This window comes from Anabrus simplex, chromosome 1, assembly GCF_040414725.1.
Source record: "Anabrus simplex isolate iqAnaSimp1 chromosome 1, ASM4041472v1, whole genome shotgun sequence".
In the NCBI taxonomy this organism is placed as follows: Eukaryota; Metazoa; Arthropoda; class Insecta; order Orthoptera; family Tettigoniidae; genus Anabrus; species Anabrus simplex.
In genome coordinates, this window is record NC_090265.1 from 1,007,373,263 (window position 1) to 1,007,394,800 (window position 21,538).

The 21,538-nt window shown below is 38.8% G+C and overlaps 1 protein-coding gene across 3 annotated transcripts in view; it reads right to left on the bottom strand.

Moving 5' to 3' along the window:
* Positions 1–21,538, bottom strand: part of LOC136857887 (F-box/LRR-repeat protein 20) — a 201,344-nt gene that overhangs the window by 101,194 nt on the left and 78,612 nt on the right. The gene's annotated exons all lie outside the window — the stretch shown is intronic.

Here is a 21,538-nt window from a genome sequence, read left to right on the forward strand (position 1 = left end):
TCACAAACTTACGTCTGATAACGATTTCAAGATTGTTCCTTGAGCTATTTATTCTTCTCTTCAAGATTATAAAAACTTTTAAAACACAGTGCTACAATCACGTGTTGTACTGCTTCACACAAACTTACGTCTGGTGAAAAAACTATATCTTCTACATTACTGGTTATTAATCTGTGCATTGTCTATTCAGTTTTTAAGTGATCGACTGATGATGACCCGGAATTTGGGGTCGAAACCGGTACCGTTTATGATCAACTAGTGATGTAACCTTACATTACTAAGTCTACATGTATTGAAAAGGTTGAACCATTACATAGTTTTATTAATTTTAATTGTTAAAAGAAATAAAACAGAAAAAATAAAAGTATGAAAGAAAAGAATGTAAATGGTGAAAAAGCGTGGTGGTTTTTCTTGCTCTACGTCGCATTGATACAGATAGGTCTTATAGCGACGATGGGACAGGAGAGGGCTAGGTGTGGGAAGGAAGTGTCCATGGCCTTAATTAAGGTACAGCCCCAGCATATGCCTGGTGTGAAAATGGGAAACCACGGAAAACCATTTTCAGGGCTGCTGACAGTGGGGTTCGAACCCACTATCTCCCGAATACTGGATACTGGTCACACTTAAGCAACTGCAGCTATCGAGCTCGGTGAAAAAGCCTGTTGTATGGACTGATAATAAATAAGAGAAGAAAAAATCGACATAAAACAAGTTAAGGAAGAGTGAAAACGTAATAACAGGCCAACAGGAGATAAAGAATAGGTGGAAAGATTTTGAGAAACTCCTGAATGTGAGAAATTACGCAGAAGAGAATGGAGTGGTAAATGGTCCAGAAATGGTGAATGATATTGCAACGGCAGAGGTGAAAATAGCTGTTAAACAAATGAAAACAGGAAAAGCAGCAGGGATGGATGAAATATATGTGGAAATGATAAAGGTAGCAGGGTCTATTGGTCTACATTGGTTATACAGGCTGCTAAGGTGCATTTTGGAAGAAAAAGCAAGTGTAATAATACTGTTCCCGGAAGCTACATTTTCCCGGATTATTCGTTCAAATTACGTGGTGCTGCGAGCATCCTAATTAAATCACATTGTAAAAATCCCACATTATCCGTTCATTGAAGAAAGGATTTCCCGGATCAACCGTCCAGAAATTTCAGTCCCATAAACGCTTAATCCTCAATCAAGCATTCTTCAAGAAACTGTATGTCAAGAAAGGACGGCTATGGCATACTTATGGATGCGATAATTAGAGCAAGTACTGTACTGGAAAAGCGAGTGGCGGTGAACTTGCATACGGGACCATCTCAGCATCACATCTGGGTGGTATTGTTTAGAGACTCCTCGGAAATCATAAAGAAGAGAGTGGCTACAACAACTGGAAGGAGACAGAATGCATTTCGACAGCTCTACTTGAAGACTGACCGAGTTTCGAAATGTTCGTATTTGTAAAACGTCCACATTATGTCCAGAGTTAGATGTTTATATATTTTTAATTTTTTCTATTGTGCCACCGAACAGGTTTTCGGCATTCCCTCGGGGCACTTAATAATCACTGGGCTTTCAGGCAGGAATTAAAACTGCTGCTTCTTAACACAAATCTAGTATTTTAATATTATCGTATATGATTATGTTATCGAGACCACAACAGATGTTGCACCTTACATATATAAAGGCATGGGAGGCCTAATATCTTGTAATGTAATTGCCTATTACTTTCCCACTCGTACTGACTTCTGCAGCGAGCGTGCTTTCCAGCTGAGCTTAAGGTCACGAATAACCATAATTTCTGAAGTTTTGATTTTTTTTTTCTCATTCCAATTTGATTGCGATTAGTGACGGGGAGAAATTAATATAATGCATTCGAGAACTTTTGAGAATCAATACTTACATTCAAAACCATATTCTCGAGTTCAACATAACTTTCAAAAGTTGATGTAGGCCTAATTTACATGGTACAAGATTTCCAGAAACTAACTACGAACAGCATACCGGCAACCCTTTTTTTTTTTTTTTTTTTTTTGCTTTACGTCGCACCGACACAGATAGGTCTTATGGCGACATGGGATAGGAAAGGTCTAGGACTGGGAAGGAAGCGGCTGTGGCCTTAAGATACAGCCCCAGCATTTGCCTGGTGTGAAAATGGGAAACCATGGAAAACCACCTTCAGGGCTGCCGTTAGTGGCGTTCGAACCCAGTATCTCCCGGATCAATGGAAGATCAACCCGAGAATGCTGGCACTAGGTCAGCATGACTCAACACCATACATTTCTGCTTTAACAAGCTATTTCTGGTAAAAACAAGAATCTCCTATTAACAGTTTTAATTAAACGTTTATTCATTTTCGACAGTTAATGTGATTAAACCACGGCACCTTGATTTAACTTGTCATATAAGCACACAACAATGTAAAAAGCATTAACACTAAAATGGACACCTGTCAAAGAGGTACAAACAATAAAAAGACATACATGAATATTCAGTAACATACCTGGATGCTAATATTTCATGGTTTTCAACTTTCTTATAGAAGTTTCTCTCCTTTATTATGTGATAGGAAATCGCCTTTTGTTGTAGTCTGAAAGCAAAATGTTGCACAAAATACTAACAATTGTGTTTATAATTCACAGATACAGGTTTTCTGTAAATTTTCACCGAGTCCTGTCTACAAGTTTTCGCACTATTAATCTGCACAACACGTCATACTGTTTGTCACAGTCTTGAAGAAATAATTTCTCGTAGTTGCTGGAAATGAGCATGTTCATGATCTGGAACGCGATTTTTCCTACATTCAATACTTCATCATTTGGAACTGTTAACCCCCTCTGTTAATATCCTCTAAATAACAATCACTTATACTTTCTGCGGGAACCAACTGTACACAATAATCACATGCCACCACCCTTGCAAATACGTTAAAAGCAGCGTAGTTACAAACATAAAGAAGCGACGAGCTATCAGTTCCTTCTTCATTAACCGTGTTGCAAACAATGTCTTGAAACTGTTCTTCCATTTCTCTGACCTCCTTCGCTTGGGCCTTCAGCTATCTAATCCAGAGATTGAAAATTCAGGTTCATTATGCCATATCCTGCAGATTTTATCCCAAGTACATTTTTCTGTTCTAATTTTTCTCTCTGCATCCATTATCTGAGTGACACTAATGTTATAATTTCCACCACTAAAATTGTAAATAGTGAACCTCTTTTCTAGTTTATCACTTTGAAATTTATCAGGTACCACGTATTTTACATTCTCAATTGTTGAACAAAACTGTATAACCCTCATAAGAGTCTTTGTACTTCTGATGAAGGCTTTTCCCATGCCAAAGGTTAAAGAACCACCTTCCAAAATTATCCCTATCTTCATTCGATTCTGAACCCAGATAAACGTTTTGAAGAACTGAAACCTAAAATCTAAAACAGCAGAAAATTTTTCACCAAACTTATTAATTCAACGAACACCATTTTTACTACTCTTTGTATTTACTATAGACCAGCATTTCCATATTGTAGCAGTGTGCAATCAAAGGGGCTTTGGTGCTCTCATCAAAAACATTTAAGGCGAGTGACACTTGTTGCCTCTCTAGATTGCTAGGATACAAAGTTTTATTAAAAGTTCAATCTGTATCCTTTCTTCAAAATATTCTTTCATTCGTACACATGTTTCTCCGGCTACTAAATTGGCTCCCTTAAATGTATCTCCACTGTCCTCTCCTGTTTCCAATTCAAAGGCACAGAATGTGAAAGTTTTGGAATGATCCTTTTAGTTTAACCAATTGTTTCTAATGTTCTTCAGAAGATGAACAGTGCCGTACATATAGTATATTGGATGGTGTATTTTGGAGATAAAAAGGTGCACATTCATCATCGGAGTCTTCGTTCAGCAAACGAAACATATTCTGTTTGACATTATTATCAGAAATGATGCACAGAACTTTGAAGTTGCAATCCTCTAAAAGTTGCACAAGTTTCTTTGTCTCTTCTGCCATTGTGGATCCTGAGATTGTCTTCACTGGATGTAAGGCAATGACATGTTTGAAAGAAGAAAATACTGATGACACCAGATAAGCAAGAAAAGTTTTTACTTCAGTACAGTGATTGTGGTTTTCTGCGAAACCTACAATATTTCCTGACCTGTAGTCCATTCCCTCAACACATACTGACATACCTCATCCAATTGCAAAATAACCCACTTTTCTATTCCACTTACGCTGTCCCCAACAACTTTCGTAAAATGGTTTTCGTTCATCTGATTTGGTGAAATATGTAAAGAAACTGTCAGTTGCTGCAGATACTTGGGATGTGGCAGAGTAAGAATTTTATCGGCCCTAATTACCTGGTAACACTTTTTTGATTATATATAAAAAAAGAATACTGTCAAAATCAACCTCAGAGAGTAACTTTTTTCAAAGTGAAAATTAAGGAGATATGTTCCGTGAAAAAGTCAACCTGGTCAGCGAGCATTTAATAATTTTTTATAAGTGCATCTTTTAAGTCCTGAAGCTTGGATTGTACACTCTCAACTAATATATTAACAGACAGATGAAAGTCTACAACATTTCAATTGAAGGAATTATTATTTTATTATTTAAAGTCAATATGGCCGGGCCGAGTGGCTCAGACGTTTGAGGCGCTGGCCTTCTGACCCCAACTTGGCAGGTTCGATCCTGGCTCAGTCCGGTGGTCGGTAGATTTACTGGCACGTAAAAGAACTCCTGCGGGACCAAATTCTGGCACCTCGGCGTCTCCGAAAACCGTAAGAAAGTAGTTAGTGGGACGTAAAACAAATAACATTATTATATTATAAAGTCAATATGGAACAAACATGACATCAATTGCACAGGCAACTTATTCCAACATCTCGTCTCCAAACTCCCAAGTCTTTCCAGTCTAAAGTTCGCAAAATTTTCATAACACCACTCTTTTCCAATATAAATGGTCCGTTGTTGGAAATTATGAATTCACTCATTAGAAAAAATATTTTAGGTTCCCCACGGGTATCAACTTCTAGACCACTCTACTCTTGTCGGAAATCACACTATCACTGCAAAATAATATTGAGTTCATTTTTGTTCATCAATAGGCTGCCTTTATGAATCATCTTTGATCTGAATTTAGGACTGTTGTCCAAGTGGCAAATTACCTATCAGGTGTTTACCTAGTTTCCTCTTAAATGACTTCCAAGAACTTGGAAATTTATCAAACAACTACCTTGATAAATTAATCCCTTTTCTAATTCTTCTTTCTATAAATGAATATTTGCCCAATTTGTCCTCTTGAATTTGAATTTTATCTTCATTCTTGATCTTTCCTACCTTTAAAAGCACTATTCAAGCTTAGTCGTCAACTAATGTCATTCCATATCATTTCTCCCAAAGTTTTCCAACGTTTTTGTAACACTACATTTTGACAGAAATCACCCCGAACAAATCTTGTTTCTGTCCTCAGGATTGTCTCCAGTTCCCATATCAAGTAGTCCTTGTTGTGCTTGAAATTCTGTGATCGATACCATATTGTAAAATGCAGGAATAGACAGAAATCCATCGTAGCTTATAGCAAAGAAAAGTAATGTGTATGTAATGTAAATGTAATGTAATGGTATTCTGCACGGCATGTGCGCATTTTTCAATAATAATAATAATAATATCAAGTAGTCCTGGTGTGGATCCCATACACTGGAACCATACTGTAATTGGGGTCTTACCAGGGACATATGTGCCCTCTCTACATTCTTACTACAATCCTTAAATACTCTCAAAACCATACGAAAATATCTGTAGCCCTTATCTACCACCTTGTTTTTTTTTTTTTTGTTGTTTTTTTTTTGCTACGGGCTTTACGTCGCACCGACACAGATAGGTCTTATGGCGACGATGGGATAGGAAAGGCCTAGGAGTTGGAAGGAAGCGGCCGTGACCTTAATTAAGGTACAGCCCCAGCATTTGCCTGGTGTGAAAATGGGAAACCACGGAAAACCATCTTCAGGGCTGCCGATAGTGGGATTCGAACCTACTATCTCCCGGATGCAAGCTCACAGCCGCGCGCCTCTACACGCACGGCCAACTCGCCCGGTGCCACCTTGTTAATGTGATGACCCAATGAAGATCTTTCCTAATATTAATACCTAGGTACTTAGTGATCCCTGTAATGTACTTTCACCCCATCAAGACCATAATTAAAACAGAGGACATTCCCTCTTCATGGAACTTACAACCTGGCTTTTCATCCCTTTTATCATCATAACATTATCTGCTGTCCATCTTGCAAAATATTGCCACGGTCTTTCTGCAGTCACTCATAACCCTGTAACTTATTTACTACTCTATACAGAATATCATCTGCTGAATATCTTATATGTGATTCCAGTTCTTTTCTCACATCATTTATATGCATAAGAAAACAAAGGTTCAATAACAATACCTCTTTAATCGTTACAGGACCCCAGTTCTATTTTCTAAAAATTTTGCCACCCATTAAACCAATGTTTTGTCTAGTCCAACAGATCTCATTTTTGTCAACCAGTCTCCCATAATCTATCTCACCAAAATTCTTGGATAGGTCAATAGCGATACACTCCATTTGACTTCTTGAATCTAAAACATCTGCTATATTTCAACGGAACCCTACTAGTTGAGCCTCACTGGGATATCCCTTCTAAAACCCAAACTGTATTCTGTACAACCAGTTAGTAATTTTTGGAAACATGTCCAATATAATTAGAAAGAATGATTCCCCAGAGCTTACATGCAACACATGTCAAGCTGACTGACCTGCAATTATCCACCTTATGTTATCACCCTTTTCCTTGTACTATACCAACTCTTCATTCATTTGGCATAGTTCATTCATGCAAACAGAAAGCAAGTAAGAACTTTTTGATGTCTTTTGGAATAGTAAAACAAAAAACATAGTTTAAAGAAATACAAATGGATTTAGATGAACAGAAAATTACTAAAGATCAAACTGAAAACAGAGAAGAGAAATAGATTCTAAATAACAAGTACACAAGACTATCACTTAAAATATCGCAGCATAAGCAGTATGTTATATCTGCAGAAGAATGGGCTGCAAGATCATCCAGAATGAAGAAGTTTTGGGAAAGGAAAAAGTTAGCAAGTGTTAAAAGCTGAAATTCTTTGAAGACTTTGTTGTATAAGGTTTGATTTTTGTGCACCAATGTGGGCATAAATAGTGTAAATAAATAATACAGCACTACTGTATATCCCAACTCATTGACTTTAGTATATCCCCAGAAATCTTATCAATCCCAGCTACTTTCTAGCTTTCAACTTCTGTATCTCTTTGTAAACATCTTGATTATCATAGGTAAATTTCAGTACTTCTCCATTTTTAATCACCGCTTCTACCTGGACATTATCCCTATATCCAACTATCTTCACGTGCTGCTGACTGAATATTTGTCTTCTGAGAATCCCCTTATTCATTAATGATCCCTGGAATGTCCTTCCTGGAACCTGTTTCGGCCTAAAACCCTTAAAACCCTCCCCCCCTTTTTTTAATCCCTTTATTCACGTGATTGCCAATTATGTTTGGTATCTTGTTATCCTTAGCTTTTTCTTTTTTTTCTTTTTTTTGCTAAATTAATTTCCCTAAGAAATTCCTTCAATCGCTCCTTACTTCCGCAACCACTCCTAACCGTCTTTCTAACCTCCACCTCCTCCTTAATCCCTTTACTTCTCTGTTATAATGTAGTAGATTTTTCCCATTCCTTACCACTTTAAAGCCACAAAGCTTTTAACACTCTTCAACAATTACTGTACTTTAAAATCCATCCTACAAGATGTTTACATTTATCAACTTCTACTGATCATAATTACTTTTTAAAAACTCCCCCATGCCTCTCTGCACACCTGTTTGTAATACCAGAATAATAAACTATTTTTGATCAGCAAGCTGTGTTGTTCTTTTTATAGAATTGTGTTAGTTATGTGTGTGACAAAATGGAGACCAGTAGTTTTAGTGGTGTTTAAATAAAAAGAAACCAAGAAAAGAAGTACGTGACTGAGGTGTATAAACTAATTAATTTAATGAGTACGCGGAAAAACTGCCAGTGTAAACTGAAATGTTTTGACAATGTTCTGGATGATGCCAAACAGAAAATATTGAAAGAATTTAATTTAATGAAGTCAGTGGGTAATCCGAATATTTATTTATGTGTTCGTATTTCCATACTTACAGTTAAACAAAGATAACCAAGAAAGTACAAGAGTGAAACAAGATTTAATAATGTAACATACAAATACAGAATTCCGTAGTTTGCCCACAATAACTGTCTAGCACAAGCAGGTTCTCCTTCTACAATAAAGCTCCCGGACAATGTTGCCAAACACACTTCACCTGGTCCTCAATTAACTCATTGGCCATCCAGCCAGATTCTCGGGTTCAAAAAAAAAAAAAAAAACCAGACAGCAAATTTCCTTTCAGAAGTGTTTTTCTATTCAGAACCACATACGGAGGAAGTTTGATTCCGTCAGCTAACATACATAACATTACCGTGCAGCGTTGCTTTTCTTTACCACCTGTCCTGATAGTAACACTTTTAGAGCCCTCAATGTTAACCGTATTGTCTACTGGCATTTCAAAATAAATGGGCGTCTGATCAGCATTCCAAATTTGACAAAGCATATAGGAATTTTGCTTCAGCAGGTGATGAAAGGCCATCAACTTTTCTTCATAGGCAACAAGGAGACATTGCGAAACAGATTTAAGTCTTCGCATATACAATCCATTTCTTTGATAAAAATTCCTTATCCACCCACGGCTTGCAGTAAAATACTCCTTTGTTAAATTCCTTTGTGATCTCTAATGATTTTAGTTGACACATTTCAATCGATACACCATAACCAAGTTCACGTCTTTCATTCATATATTTATAAAGCCATTCTTCAATTTCAGGAAACTGTGCACTCTGACCTTAGAAAGCTTTAGAAAACTTTCCTTTTTTCTCCAATCGCGAATACATGATTCATCAATATATTTTCTGCTGGCAGCACGATTTCCGATAGTTTCAGTTTCCGTTACAGTTTTTAAGTTCCTCACAGCAAATGCAAATGGTTTTTTGAATTCATTACTTGTTACCACTGATGCTTCTTCACACAGAACACAAAGTATTAATCAACTGCCACATCACATGGTTCTGGTAACGCGGAAGTGAGCGACAAAACAATATTTCAACTGTTGCTAAGTTGCGTGACATGAAAAGTGCTGTTGCCGTATCTTCGGAACAATGCATTTTGATACCACGACTCGAAAGGCTTAAATATGATCCATACGCGAATTTAAAGAGCAATATTTCTGTAACAGGAAGTGCGGGAGGTATTCAGGATTATATGGTATTTAGTGTCAAGCTTAAGATCGTCTGGCAAGGTTCCTAGAGATAAAGGGGGAAAGCACACGAACAGACAATGGCTAAGAAACAGGAGTATTAAGCAGCATATTGCTCTGTTCCTGGACAAAATAGCCATTATGGCATTAAGGATTCATCTAAAACGTACATGTCTGAAGAACTTGATATTAAAGAAGTATAACCTATTTAAGGAGGTTTATCCACCGATCAAGGTATCATATGATCAACAGCAATCACCATTGATCAGCACTGATCCTAAGGACACATGTTTAACAATAACTTTAACATAGCATTTGGGAACCTCCATACAGATACCTGTAGTACCTGTGATGAATATCAAGCAAAAATGAAAGGTTTCTAACTAGAAAATAAAAAAGATCTCACAAGGATGAAAGACATAGAGTCCAAAATAATGCATTTAACCCTGACAGTAACATGTCTATAAATATCGCTTTAGTTACACCACACGTTTCGACGACGTGTCACTCAAAGCCTATTATTTAAAGTTACATTAAAGTTACCAGATGGAATGAACAAGGAATAAAGGTGGTGGAGGGGATAACTCTCCCCTCCTTAAGAGGAATAGATGGCATTCATTCGCACAACATGTCAGAAAAACGTATGGTGTTACTGTCAGGGTTAAGAAATGCAAGTGACTTACACAAATTGAAAGTGAATACAGTATCTATAATGAAAGAAATTAGAGAGTCAAGAAGGAAACCCAAAAAGACACCGAGAAGGAAGCCATATGCATGGACTTCAGTAAAAATCTGCCAGTTTCAAACATTTCGACAAATACTGCATATTACAAACGACAACTGTCTCTGTATTCATTCAATGTACATGTTTTATCAAATACTGGTAGCAAATTTTTCCTCTGTTCACAATGTGTTGCCAAAATAAGTAACCAATGATATGCGTCATTGCTTCATCTATTTTTATGATCATCTCGACAGTGCAGTAAGGAACCTGCGAATCTTTTTCAGTTAGAACAAGAATTACACACTCATTCATTTCTTGCAGTGTTGTTCATGATGAGAGACGGTTGGATTTTGTACAAGTGACGTTCCCAATCACAAGGTATTCCTATTTAGAACGCGACAAGGACTTTGGACGTATTAACCAGAAATGCCAAAACACTAGGTGGAAGTGTTCAAAGCTGCTGGAGCAAAGCCTTCACTGGGCAATGTTACTGAAGTTACTTCAGGTAGTCATGGACATCATTTCTGAAGAAATTCTACAAACTAAAGTGCCCCTTTCCGATACGACCACTATCAGAACTGATTGTTGACAAAGCACATGCAAGTCTTGTGCAGTTATGGACAACTTTCAGCAAAGTATGGGAAACAGCAGATTTAAAGCTACCTTCTTCGGATTCAGCATCCAAGGAGAGTTCGTCCTTCCCGAATATTCTTATGATGGTAAGTAGTCATCATCATCTTCTGCAATGAGATGATGTAAGGTAGGTTATTACAAAATTTTGAAATTATTTTTTCTAATTTTTAGGACATAACCCATTTCATGTGTGAGGTATCAAGACCTTCAGGTGCTGAAACAGTTTTGCAGCCCAGAGGCTCAAGTGTATTATGACAATTTATTCAGTGCTTAAAAACAGTTTGTCAGTACTTGTTTCATGGAATAGTTTCTTTTCTGTGGGAAAGTATGATCCAGATAGTAGTAGAAAATATAAGCACGAAGAAGAAGATGAAGAAGAAGACGAAGAAGAATACAAACAGGTCTACTTTAAGTTCAAGACCTGTGCGACTTCAATACAAAAATCTCTACCGATACAAAAGTGAAAACTTGTTACATTACAGTATTAATAACTTTGGTATGACGTAGTTCAAGTGAATGGATTGGGCTTGTTGGCTGCACTAACCTATTAAAAATGTATGTTTAATTGCGCCAATATTTCTTGGACTGAGCCCTTTTTTTGTCATGTATTATACTCATTTTCATTTATGAACAACAAACTAATAAGAGATACATTTGTTTCTTTTTCATTTGTGATAGAAAATATCTTACAATGTATTCTTTAATAAGTGAAGTTTAGTGTATATGCATATTACAGTAGTTATAAAATATTCTGACACAAAGACTGATGTCCTGTGAAATTTATGGAAGTTGACTTTTCCTGGACCCTTCATATGGCATCGTCTAATCCGGTATTTACTTGCATATCAGCCACATTTTTTATGCCAATTTTAAGGTTCCAAAACAGGGGGTGAAGCTATTATGCAGAAAATTTTCAGACAACATTTTTTGTAAAGACCTGGGGATGTATTGTAGCCCCCGAAACTATTATTAGAGAGGTATTTATATAACAAAAACGAGATGCCATGCATTATTGCCAGTACGGCTTTTGACTAGTACAGCATTGTAATAGGGGCTAATAATAATCGTATGGCCTCAGCTACCGTTTGCAGACATTTCGATTTGACGCCATCTGGCTGTCTGCTCGTCAATTTCGACGTTCCGGTTTACTCTGCCATCTAGCGGACCTAGAGTAAACCGGATCTCTCTTGGGCGTCTATGGCTGAGATTTAATTAATTTTGTCGGGTAAATACCAAATGTATCACCAGAGTTCTTTTACATGCCGACATCGTACGACATGGAGTGTCGAATGGACTTTTTTCCGCCCTTCAAAAATCCGACTACCTCTGCCGGGTTTGAACCCGCTATCTTGGGATCCGGAGGCCGACACTACCACGGATCCACAGAGGCAGCTGTAATAGGGGCTGAGACCAGTACATTGACCATCAAATGAAGCATGGTAAATACTGCATGAAAACATAGTTCAAGTGAGAAATTGTTTCAATACCTGAAGGCCGTAATGGAATTTAATGGTCTACCGTTACATATGATGTCAGACTGGGAGCAGACTGTGGTAATGTCGCTTTTGACCTCGTGTACTGTGGAAATATCAACTGTTATTTTATAATATCCATTGCGTTGTGTTCAGTCCAATTACTTGAAACTAGTTTCAATGTGCCTTTACAACAATAACTGTACTAAACGCTGAAATAGTTGACCCTTAAAATGTTACTCAGGAAATATGCTTGAAGGATGATGTGTTTTGACCAGCTTACTTGCACATTACATGTCCAGGGATGGTGGGTGCCAAAGTTATAGGATCCCGCAATGCTTGATGCACCATACAACAGACCTCCCTCGGGGTGGTGTTTCTTGGTTGACTCAAACCTCCACAACGTGACTGGGTGCTCTCATGTAGCCAACGAGTCCAACATCAGGCCACTGTGACATCTGAATGGCCCACATGCCTGACAATTGCACGATATGACCAACCAGACTCATGCAGTCCCACAATGGGCCTCTGTCAAATGCTGTCAATTGGTAGATAGGCTGTCTAACGCGTCTGCGAGGCATCGCGGGTGCTTTGTACTGTACGTAGTCCTCTCTGCACATCTTGCTTAACTGTCCGACTCACAGCAGTTGAATTTTTAAATTTTTTATTTCGTGTGGCTATTACTGGCTGAGTGCAGCCCTTTCAAGGCAGACCCTCCAACGAGGGTGGGTGGCATCTGCCATGTGTAGGTAACTGCGTGTTATTGTCGTGGAGGATAGTGTTATGTGTGGTGTGTGAGTTGCAGGGATGTTGGGGACAGCACAAACACCCAGCCCCTGAGCCATTGGAATTAACCAAAGGAGGTTAAAATCCATGACCCGGCCAGGAATCGAACCCGGAACCCTCTGAACAGAAGGCCAGTACGTTGACCATTAAGCCAACGAGTTGGACTAAACTCGTGTCCTCATCCTCAGGTGGTGCAGCTCTTTTCAGGCACACCTCCAATGGAGGTGAGCTGTGTGTATTATTTCAATCACATACCAGCCCTCCTGCCATTCTTAAATTCCTGGCAGTGCCGCGAATAAAACCCAGGCCCGAGAGGACGGCAGCTAATAATACTAACCGTTACACTACAGAGGCAGACAGCAGTTGACTTGTAACAACTTGCTAACAACAGGACGGAGTCATCACGAATGTACTCTGGTGGGCGTTCTACACATTCGTCGTCGTCGTCTGGAGGAGTTTCCAACCACACGCTGCGTCTGCTTGCAACATAAGCCTCTCCATCATTTTTGTGTCCATCCACCACTTCTCTCACTCTAATCCAGTTCCCTCTTATTGCCTCCATGCTCTTTACACCTTTCAGCCATCTGTCTCTCAGTCTTCCTCTAGGTCTCCTTCTCTTCAACTCCATTTCTAACATCTTTCTTGGTATCCTTTCTTACCCTAATATCAAATTTACCAAAGAAGATGAGGAAAAAAATCTTTAAATTTTTTAGATTTAACAGTTACGCGCTTGAATAACACTTATATCAAATTTACCAAAGATGAGGTCAAAAATACTTTAAATTTTTTAGATTTAACAGTTACGTGCTTGATTAACCCTTTTGAATTTCAAATTTTTAGGAAACCTACTCATTCACCCATAACTATTAAAGATTCATCCTTGCATCCTAAGACCCAAAAACTAGCCGCCTATCATAGTCTAATATACAGGGCACTAAAAATTCCTCTTTTGCCAAGAAATTTGGAAATAGAACTGAATTATATAAGACAGTTAGCTCAGTCCAATGGCTTTAAAATAAATATAATCAACTGGTTAATGAATAAGATCAAAATTAGGCTATCTTCCAATCTAGTCCCAGAGAAATCTAAGAAAAATAGCAACACCACATTTACGTGTAACAGCCCGGCTATTCATCAGATCACTAATGTTTTAAAAAGAGTCTGCAAGAGATTAGTGATAGTTCGTGTAACCTTCCAAGTTTCACAAGCATATAGAAGGACTGGTTTACCATTTGTATTGAAAATTTTTATTTTCATTTTTCTTAAAATGTTGTCATTTTTCCATACTGTATACAGCTGTAAGAAGGCTCCATTTGCTTTCCTTATTCTGGCTCTCACATCCTCTTGTCACTACACTTCCCACGTAGGTAAATGTATTAACCTTTTCAATTTCTTCTCCTGCCACAAACAATCTTTCATCAATTTTAGCATTTACTCTCATTTCCTTGGTCTTAACAACATTTATATTGAGTCCTGCAGCCTCTGCTTCCTTCTGTAATCCTTCTAACTTGTGTTTCATATCACTAATTCTTGAAGACAAAAGACAAATATCATCTGCAAATTCTAAATCTTCCAGTCTATTCCCGATTGTATTCCTCTTTTCCTTCCACCCAACATATTTCTCATAACATTATCGAGCAGTTAGAAGCCTAAAGGTGGGCCGGCGTAAGGTTGCACTTGACAGCTGCGCGCAATGTTGGTCACATTGCAGTGGCACACGAAGCGATGTTGCCGCCGCAACAACAGCTGATTGCACGACACGCGAGTTCTTAAAAACATGGGAGAAATTCTTTTAATGTCATCGCGATGATACACAGTACAAATTAAATCGGCCGACAAAAATCTAACTTTGAACACACCGATTAAGTTTACAATAAAATATTTCATCACACAAAATAATATGAGATACATATACTACGAAGTTCTTACTATCGCGATGTTAGAAAATACGGAAGAAATCGGCCGAGAAGAATCTCACTTTAAATACACCAATATATGTTCGAATAATATACACCGGTGCTAGCACAAAAGGTTTCAAGTAAAATCTATAAAATTTACGAAAATTCAGAAACCGTACTTTCATACCTTATTCATACAGGTAGAGGCTCGATACACTCCAGATCATGGCTATCACTACCGTCGCCTTCGTTGTTATTGTCATCATCGTCTAGGCAGATCATCAGATCCTGACAGTCACTGTTGATGCCATGTATTGCCATTGGTGAGTTAATGAATGTTGCAACATGACTTTTTTCCTCCACAAAAGCCGCATCTATTCGAGCAATACTCTCCCGGAACAATCCTTCCACTTCAGTAATTGTGAAGGAGTTATTAATGCGTACGTTATGTTTTATTTTATCCCATACCGTACCGGTACCAACTCCATGAGGTTGAAGCGACAGTGGTACGGCGGCAACCGAATAACCTCGTGCCCTTGTTCGTTCGCTACCTTGTCGACTTTTAGTCATACACATATGCGCTGGGATATTTCTTTCTTGCAGCCATTCCACTAACAGTTCTTTACGGGAGCTCGAAGAAGGGGTCTTGTCCATTATTACGGAGTGGTAGGTGCATTGTCCATAACAATGACAGAAGGGACTTTGAGCTGCAATAATCGTACACAAGTCTTCGTATTGCATCAGCCTGGAAAGAATTAATTCCTGTTACAGGAGATAGCTTAATCCATTTCTTTCCCGGAGTGCTGTGAAACAAGTCCCTACTATCAGCCCCGTTTCCGCCACTGCTATGTTCCCCAGTCCCTTTTTCGTTCTGTTCTTGGAGGCGAACGCCTGTCTGAATAGCAGTACGCTTTGAAAGCCCTAATGTTTGACGTATGCATTCCACAACTTTATCTTCAGGAACAGAGAGACGGCTATACAAGCGTACGAATTTCCTCTCCCTCTCGTAAAACTCATGACTTCTCCGCACTAATTCTAATGCCTGACTATTAAGGGTCACTCCACGGCGCAAACGATTATCACTTCACGGTTCATAACTATGTTGTCGTTTCCGCGATATCGCACTGAATTCGTTAAAAAAAAAATTCACAATTATCTCACAAAGAAAACAAAACTTTCACAAACGCGCAAATCACACCCGACCACGTGCTAGCGACGACAGATGAAACGGCAACACTTCAATACCGTAGTCAAGCTAGATATAGATGGCACCACTATACTACCCATATTGCCAACAACAATCAACTGAAAATAGTTCGTATTTATAAGGGTAGCTCAGATAGACAGAGGCAGGAGAAACAGAGAGAGAGGAGGAAGGGTGGTACAGTAAGGAGTGTGAGGAATTATGAAAAAGGGTTATGAGGGTGCTAAAATATAGAAAAAGCTATGGGAGTGCAGAATGAGTGGTTTTCTGTAATTTAAAGAAAGGATACAAAAGAGAAATTATGGAGAAGAAGAAATTATGGATGAAAGAACAAACGGAAGCTATAAATAAGGAGTGCAGGATGAATCAAATTATGAAAGGAAATAAACAAAATTAACAAGGATGGGAGGAGATTTGAGAAATCAAGTATAGAGTACGATCAGTGGGTAAACTATTTTCACAAATTACTTGGAGGGGAGGAGAAATGGTATAGGGGGAGGGGGAAAATGTTGTATGGAGAGATATAGAGATATCGATATTTGAAATGGACAAAGGAATTTCAAAAGTACTGAAAGTGATAGGCAAATTAGGGACAGGTCAGCGAGGGGATGTAATGGTATTAACAACAGGTTTTGGAATAATTAATTTTGGACAGATGATAGAAGGCATAGTTAAGTTATTTAATAGGATCTTCGATGGTGGTAAATACCCAAAGGAATGGGAGACAGGGATAATATGCCCAAGGGAATAAAAACATTCTGAGTAATTACAGAGGGATAACTTTATTAGGCTCGCTAATCAAGATTTACACAGGAGTTTTAGCAAACAGATTAAAGGACCGGGCAGAAGAAAATTCGGTATTGTCAGCTTTCCAGCTAGGTTTTTTAGGAAGGGGAAAACAGACGTCAGACAATATAATCATAGTGAAGATTATTTTAGAAAAATACATGAGTATGGGAAGAGGTAAAGTATATGTGGTGGCAATAGATTTTGAAAAAGTGTTTGACATGGTAAGCAGAAGAGCGTTAGTAGAAAAATTAGATAGGTTGGGGGTTTCTGGGAAGATGATCCGTGCAATGGAGGCAATATATAAGAAGGCCAGGTTCTGTGTTAAACTGCAGTAAAATACATTCAGTAGCCCGATAGACTGCAAGATGGCTTTAAAACAGGGTTGTAAATTATCCCTGATATTATTTTATTCATTAACAACATTTTGAATGGACATGGGGGAAATAACTGGGTGGTGCCAGTTCTAAATGAGATAGAGCTTCCAGGACTGATCTCTGCGGACGACATGCTTTTGTTGACTAACTGGGGGTGGGATGCAGCTAAGTCTAAATGCGGTGTTGGAATATGCCGAGAAATGGGCTCTGAAAATTAATGAGAATAAATCTAAGATGATAGTAATGCAGAAACATAAAGTGAGAAAAAATTAAATGAAATGGGTGGTCCAGGGCGAGAAGATAGCAGAAGATATCTAGGAGTGTTTTTAAACAGAAGAGGGATGACCAAATAAAGAGAGCAAAGTGGAAGGGGGTGGCAGCCCTAGGAGTAGTCAAAATTTTAGTGGCAAAATTCTTGGGAATAAGTTACAAAACTTTGAGATTAGTTTTAAGGCCAATAGTATTAAGTAGAGTAATGTATGGGGCTGAAGTATGGGATCTGGAGAAAAAGAGGGTTATACTAGGACAAATTATGAGTAAATCTGCTAAGGCGGTAATGAGATTGCCGCAGTGTACAGCGAATGCTGAGGTCGTATTAATGTGCGGGGAAGAAATAGAGGTGGGATGTGTTAAGAGAGTAATCAAATATTGGATGCATTTGAAAAGAGGTGAGGGAGGGGAGGTGCTACAGGCTGCATACGAACAACAAAAGAAAAGCATGTATGAGGGGTGCTGGCTAGCAAAAATTATACTATACGTGGAGAGGGTGGGGATGTGGTACATATGGGAAGAGGTCTGGAATAAGAGGGATACTACGGGTCAGAGAGTGCCTATAAGGAGTATTAGAGATATTCAAACCTAGCTCGATAGCTGCAGTCGCTTAAGTGCGACCAGTATCCAGTGTTCGGGAGATAGTGGGTTCGAACCCCACTGTCGGCAGCCCTGAAGACGGTTTTCCGTGATTTCCCATTTTCACACCAGGCAAATGCTGGGGCTGTACCTTTATTAAGGCCACGGCCGATGCCTTCCCACTCCTAGCCCCTTCCTGTCCCATCGTCGCCATGAGACCTATCTGTGTCAGTGCGACATAAAGCAAATTGTAAGAAAAAAAGTGTTATTCGAAGACAGGCTGTTAGAAGAAAGTAGTAATAGAGGATCACTTAGTGACAGTGCAAGTGACAGTGTTAAATATTCAGAATGTAGATAGATTGAAGAGAGATGGCTTACTGTGGTGGCTTATGGGTTTATATAAGAATAAGGGGTAGATTAAGGGTAAGTCCCTATGTATGTTATGTGGGAAAATGAGTAACGACCTACACTTAATAGGTAGATGCAAAGATACAGAACAAGTAAGAGGTAAACTTTTGAGTAAGACCAAGAGAGAGTTATTAGAACAAGGGGATGAACAAAAAATCTTATGGTGGGTGATTCTAGAATGGGAAAGGGGAGAGGACTTCAATAAGTATTTATGTCCAGTCAAACGATTATGTGAAGAAAAAAAAAAGAAAGAAAAAAAGGCACATGAGCCCTGGGGGCTAATTCAAGTTGAAAAGAGAGTGATGGAATGCTAGACTTTCCTTTAGTAGTGAGAGGTTATATAGTGTGAGTACAGTAAAACCTTGTTAATTCGAAGTCATCGGGACTCAAAAATCGACTTCGAATTAAGTGATTTCGAATTAACCGCCAATTCGCAATTCAGAAGTACCAACCCTTGCCGCGTTACGAAATATTCTAAGGCCCATTACTGCATGCAGTTAACCTTGATTCACAGTTTATACCTTTCAAATGTCATGAAAACAGAACTATTTCCAAAATGTATCCAAAAAGGTGCATTTACAGTATTCAAATAATGCACTTGGATATCTCACTGGCAAATAAAACCTCACGCAACGAAAGAAAAAAAAAAGCATGATTCAAACACGAGGAGAAATCTATGCTGGCTCCCATGTGCAAGTGCTTTATTCATTGGAGTACTATACTGTATGCATTTTAGATGCCTTGTATTTACACAGAAAGTACCCGATGCCCTTAAAATTGAACTTTCCTATGACTCTATCCTTGTACGATTTCCCGCCATGGCACTTCTCTCATACTACGGAAATGTAAACACTTGCCGTGTCACAAAGTATTCTAAGACCTATTAATACATGCAATCACCTCGATTCACAGTTTAAACCTTTCAAATGCCATGGAAAAAACTATTTCCGAAATGTATCCAACAAGGTGCATTTACAATGTTCAGGTAATGCACTTGGATAAATCACAGTCAAACATAACCTCACGCAATGAAAGGAAAAAGATCACACAATTCAATGACAAGGATAAATTATGCTGGTTCCCCTGAGCAAATGCATTATTTTTTGGATATATGTACTGTTTGCATCTTTTTTTTTTTTTTTTTGCTATGGGCTTTACGTCGCACCGACACAGATAGGTCTTATGGCGACGATGGGATAGGAAAGGCCTAGGAGTTGGAAGGAAGTGGCCGTGGCCTTAATTAAGGTACAGCCCCAGCATTTGCCTGGTATAAAAATGGGAAACCACGGAAAACCATTTTCAGGGCTGCCGATAGTGGGATTCGAACCTACTATCTCCCGGATGCAAGCTCACAGCCGCGCGCCTCTACGCGCACGGCCAACTCGCCCGGTTGTTTGCATTTTTAGATACTTTGTACTGGCATGGAAAGTACCCGACGTCCTTAAAACATTGTGGCTTATCAAACTTTTCTATGACGAGGGGATAAAGTTTCTCGCTTCCATGTGCATTGCAATTGCAACGTACTACAATGACCCGCACCCCCCACCTTTGTACGATTCTCCAGCTGGCACTTTCTCCTTTAAAACCCAAAATAAAGCAATGCAGTTTCATCGGCAATAACAATATTGTTCGGTGCCTACGAATTTATTATATGAGCCACGCTTTTTCATCAACTGTCAGCAACGCCAGTGTTCGCGGATTCTGTTTTCCGCACACTGCCTGTTGCGTGATATTACGGCGTTCATAAAGGTTGAATACAAAATAATTCCGATTTCATTCAACTTAGCAATCATGAAGCGCACTGTAGACCCAGCGAAGTGAGTGTAAGTGCGGAAAGCTACCCCTCCACGTTCCGGAACACGAGTTCTATTATGATGTGGATAAATTTTGAGTTGAAATTACTCTGTAACATACTATTGTTTTAAAATGTAAAGGCAGTTTCGAATTAAAAGTCTGAATTTCGGTAATGGGGCCGACATTGTACTTCGAATTACGAATTATCCATATTTCAAATTAAACAATTTAAATAACATGCAAAACTCTATCTCATGTTTCCGGGAACGAGAGCTTCTTCGAATTAGGCGGGATTTTGAATTAACCGATTTCAAATTATCGAGGTTCTACTGTAGATGTAAATTAGTAATAATGTATAATTAAGAGGTTTAGGGAAAAATGGGAGGGTGGAGGGCAAGACATAACTGGAAGAGGACGGGATAGGGCGGCCCTATCCCAAATGTATGTGGTAGAGAGTCTGTAAGTGTTAATTAGAGGGTAGGACATGGGTTGACAATGCAGCAGTGAAAAAAATGGTTGAGACATTTGTCGAGAAAGGAAAGGGAGGCGGGGCACATGAGGAGCTGGATTTCCGCCCACATGTGGCCTGCCGCAAAAGGAATGGTGAGGAATTAGCATTGTCAGCTGCTAGGGTATGTGGGGTCTTCTTTTTGGGCCCCATGTGGCAGGGCCGGGCGTGTCGTCCCTGGGAGGGTGGCTCCTTTTCTCACCAGGGGGGATGACACGGGCGGACAGTATTTATAGGGGGGCCACGAAGTTAATGTAGGATTATAGGGTTAAGTTAGATGTAGGGGTGCCCCTTACATGGGGTCTGGTTTTCTGCCCATGTGAGGGGCCACACTGTAGGTAGTAGTGTAGTAGTGTGATTTTATTATGTTTATAATTGTTTAGTGTTGTTGGTATTAGTGGTTCATTCTGTTTTTTTTTTTGAAATTAGTATTGGGAATATGTACTTGGGCGAAAAGCCTGTAATGTTCAATAAATTACTCATTACTACAGTATGATATTACTTAATTCTATTCCTTTCTTTACAATACTCGAATTTTAACACTAAACAACTTCATGTCATACTTACCAAGCTTCTACCTCCCTATATTCACATCACCACTCCCTCATAATTTTGTCCATCATAAACAGAAAAAGTGACGGCAAACTTCCCTGTCCCAAACCATCCTTTTTCCTTGTTTTCATTTAAATCTTGACAACTGTGGAATTAACGAAAAAAAACACTGCTTCCACCATTTTCATAGATTCTTTTCTGAT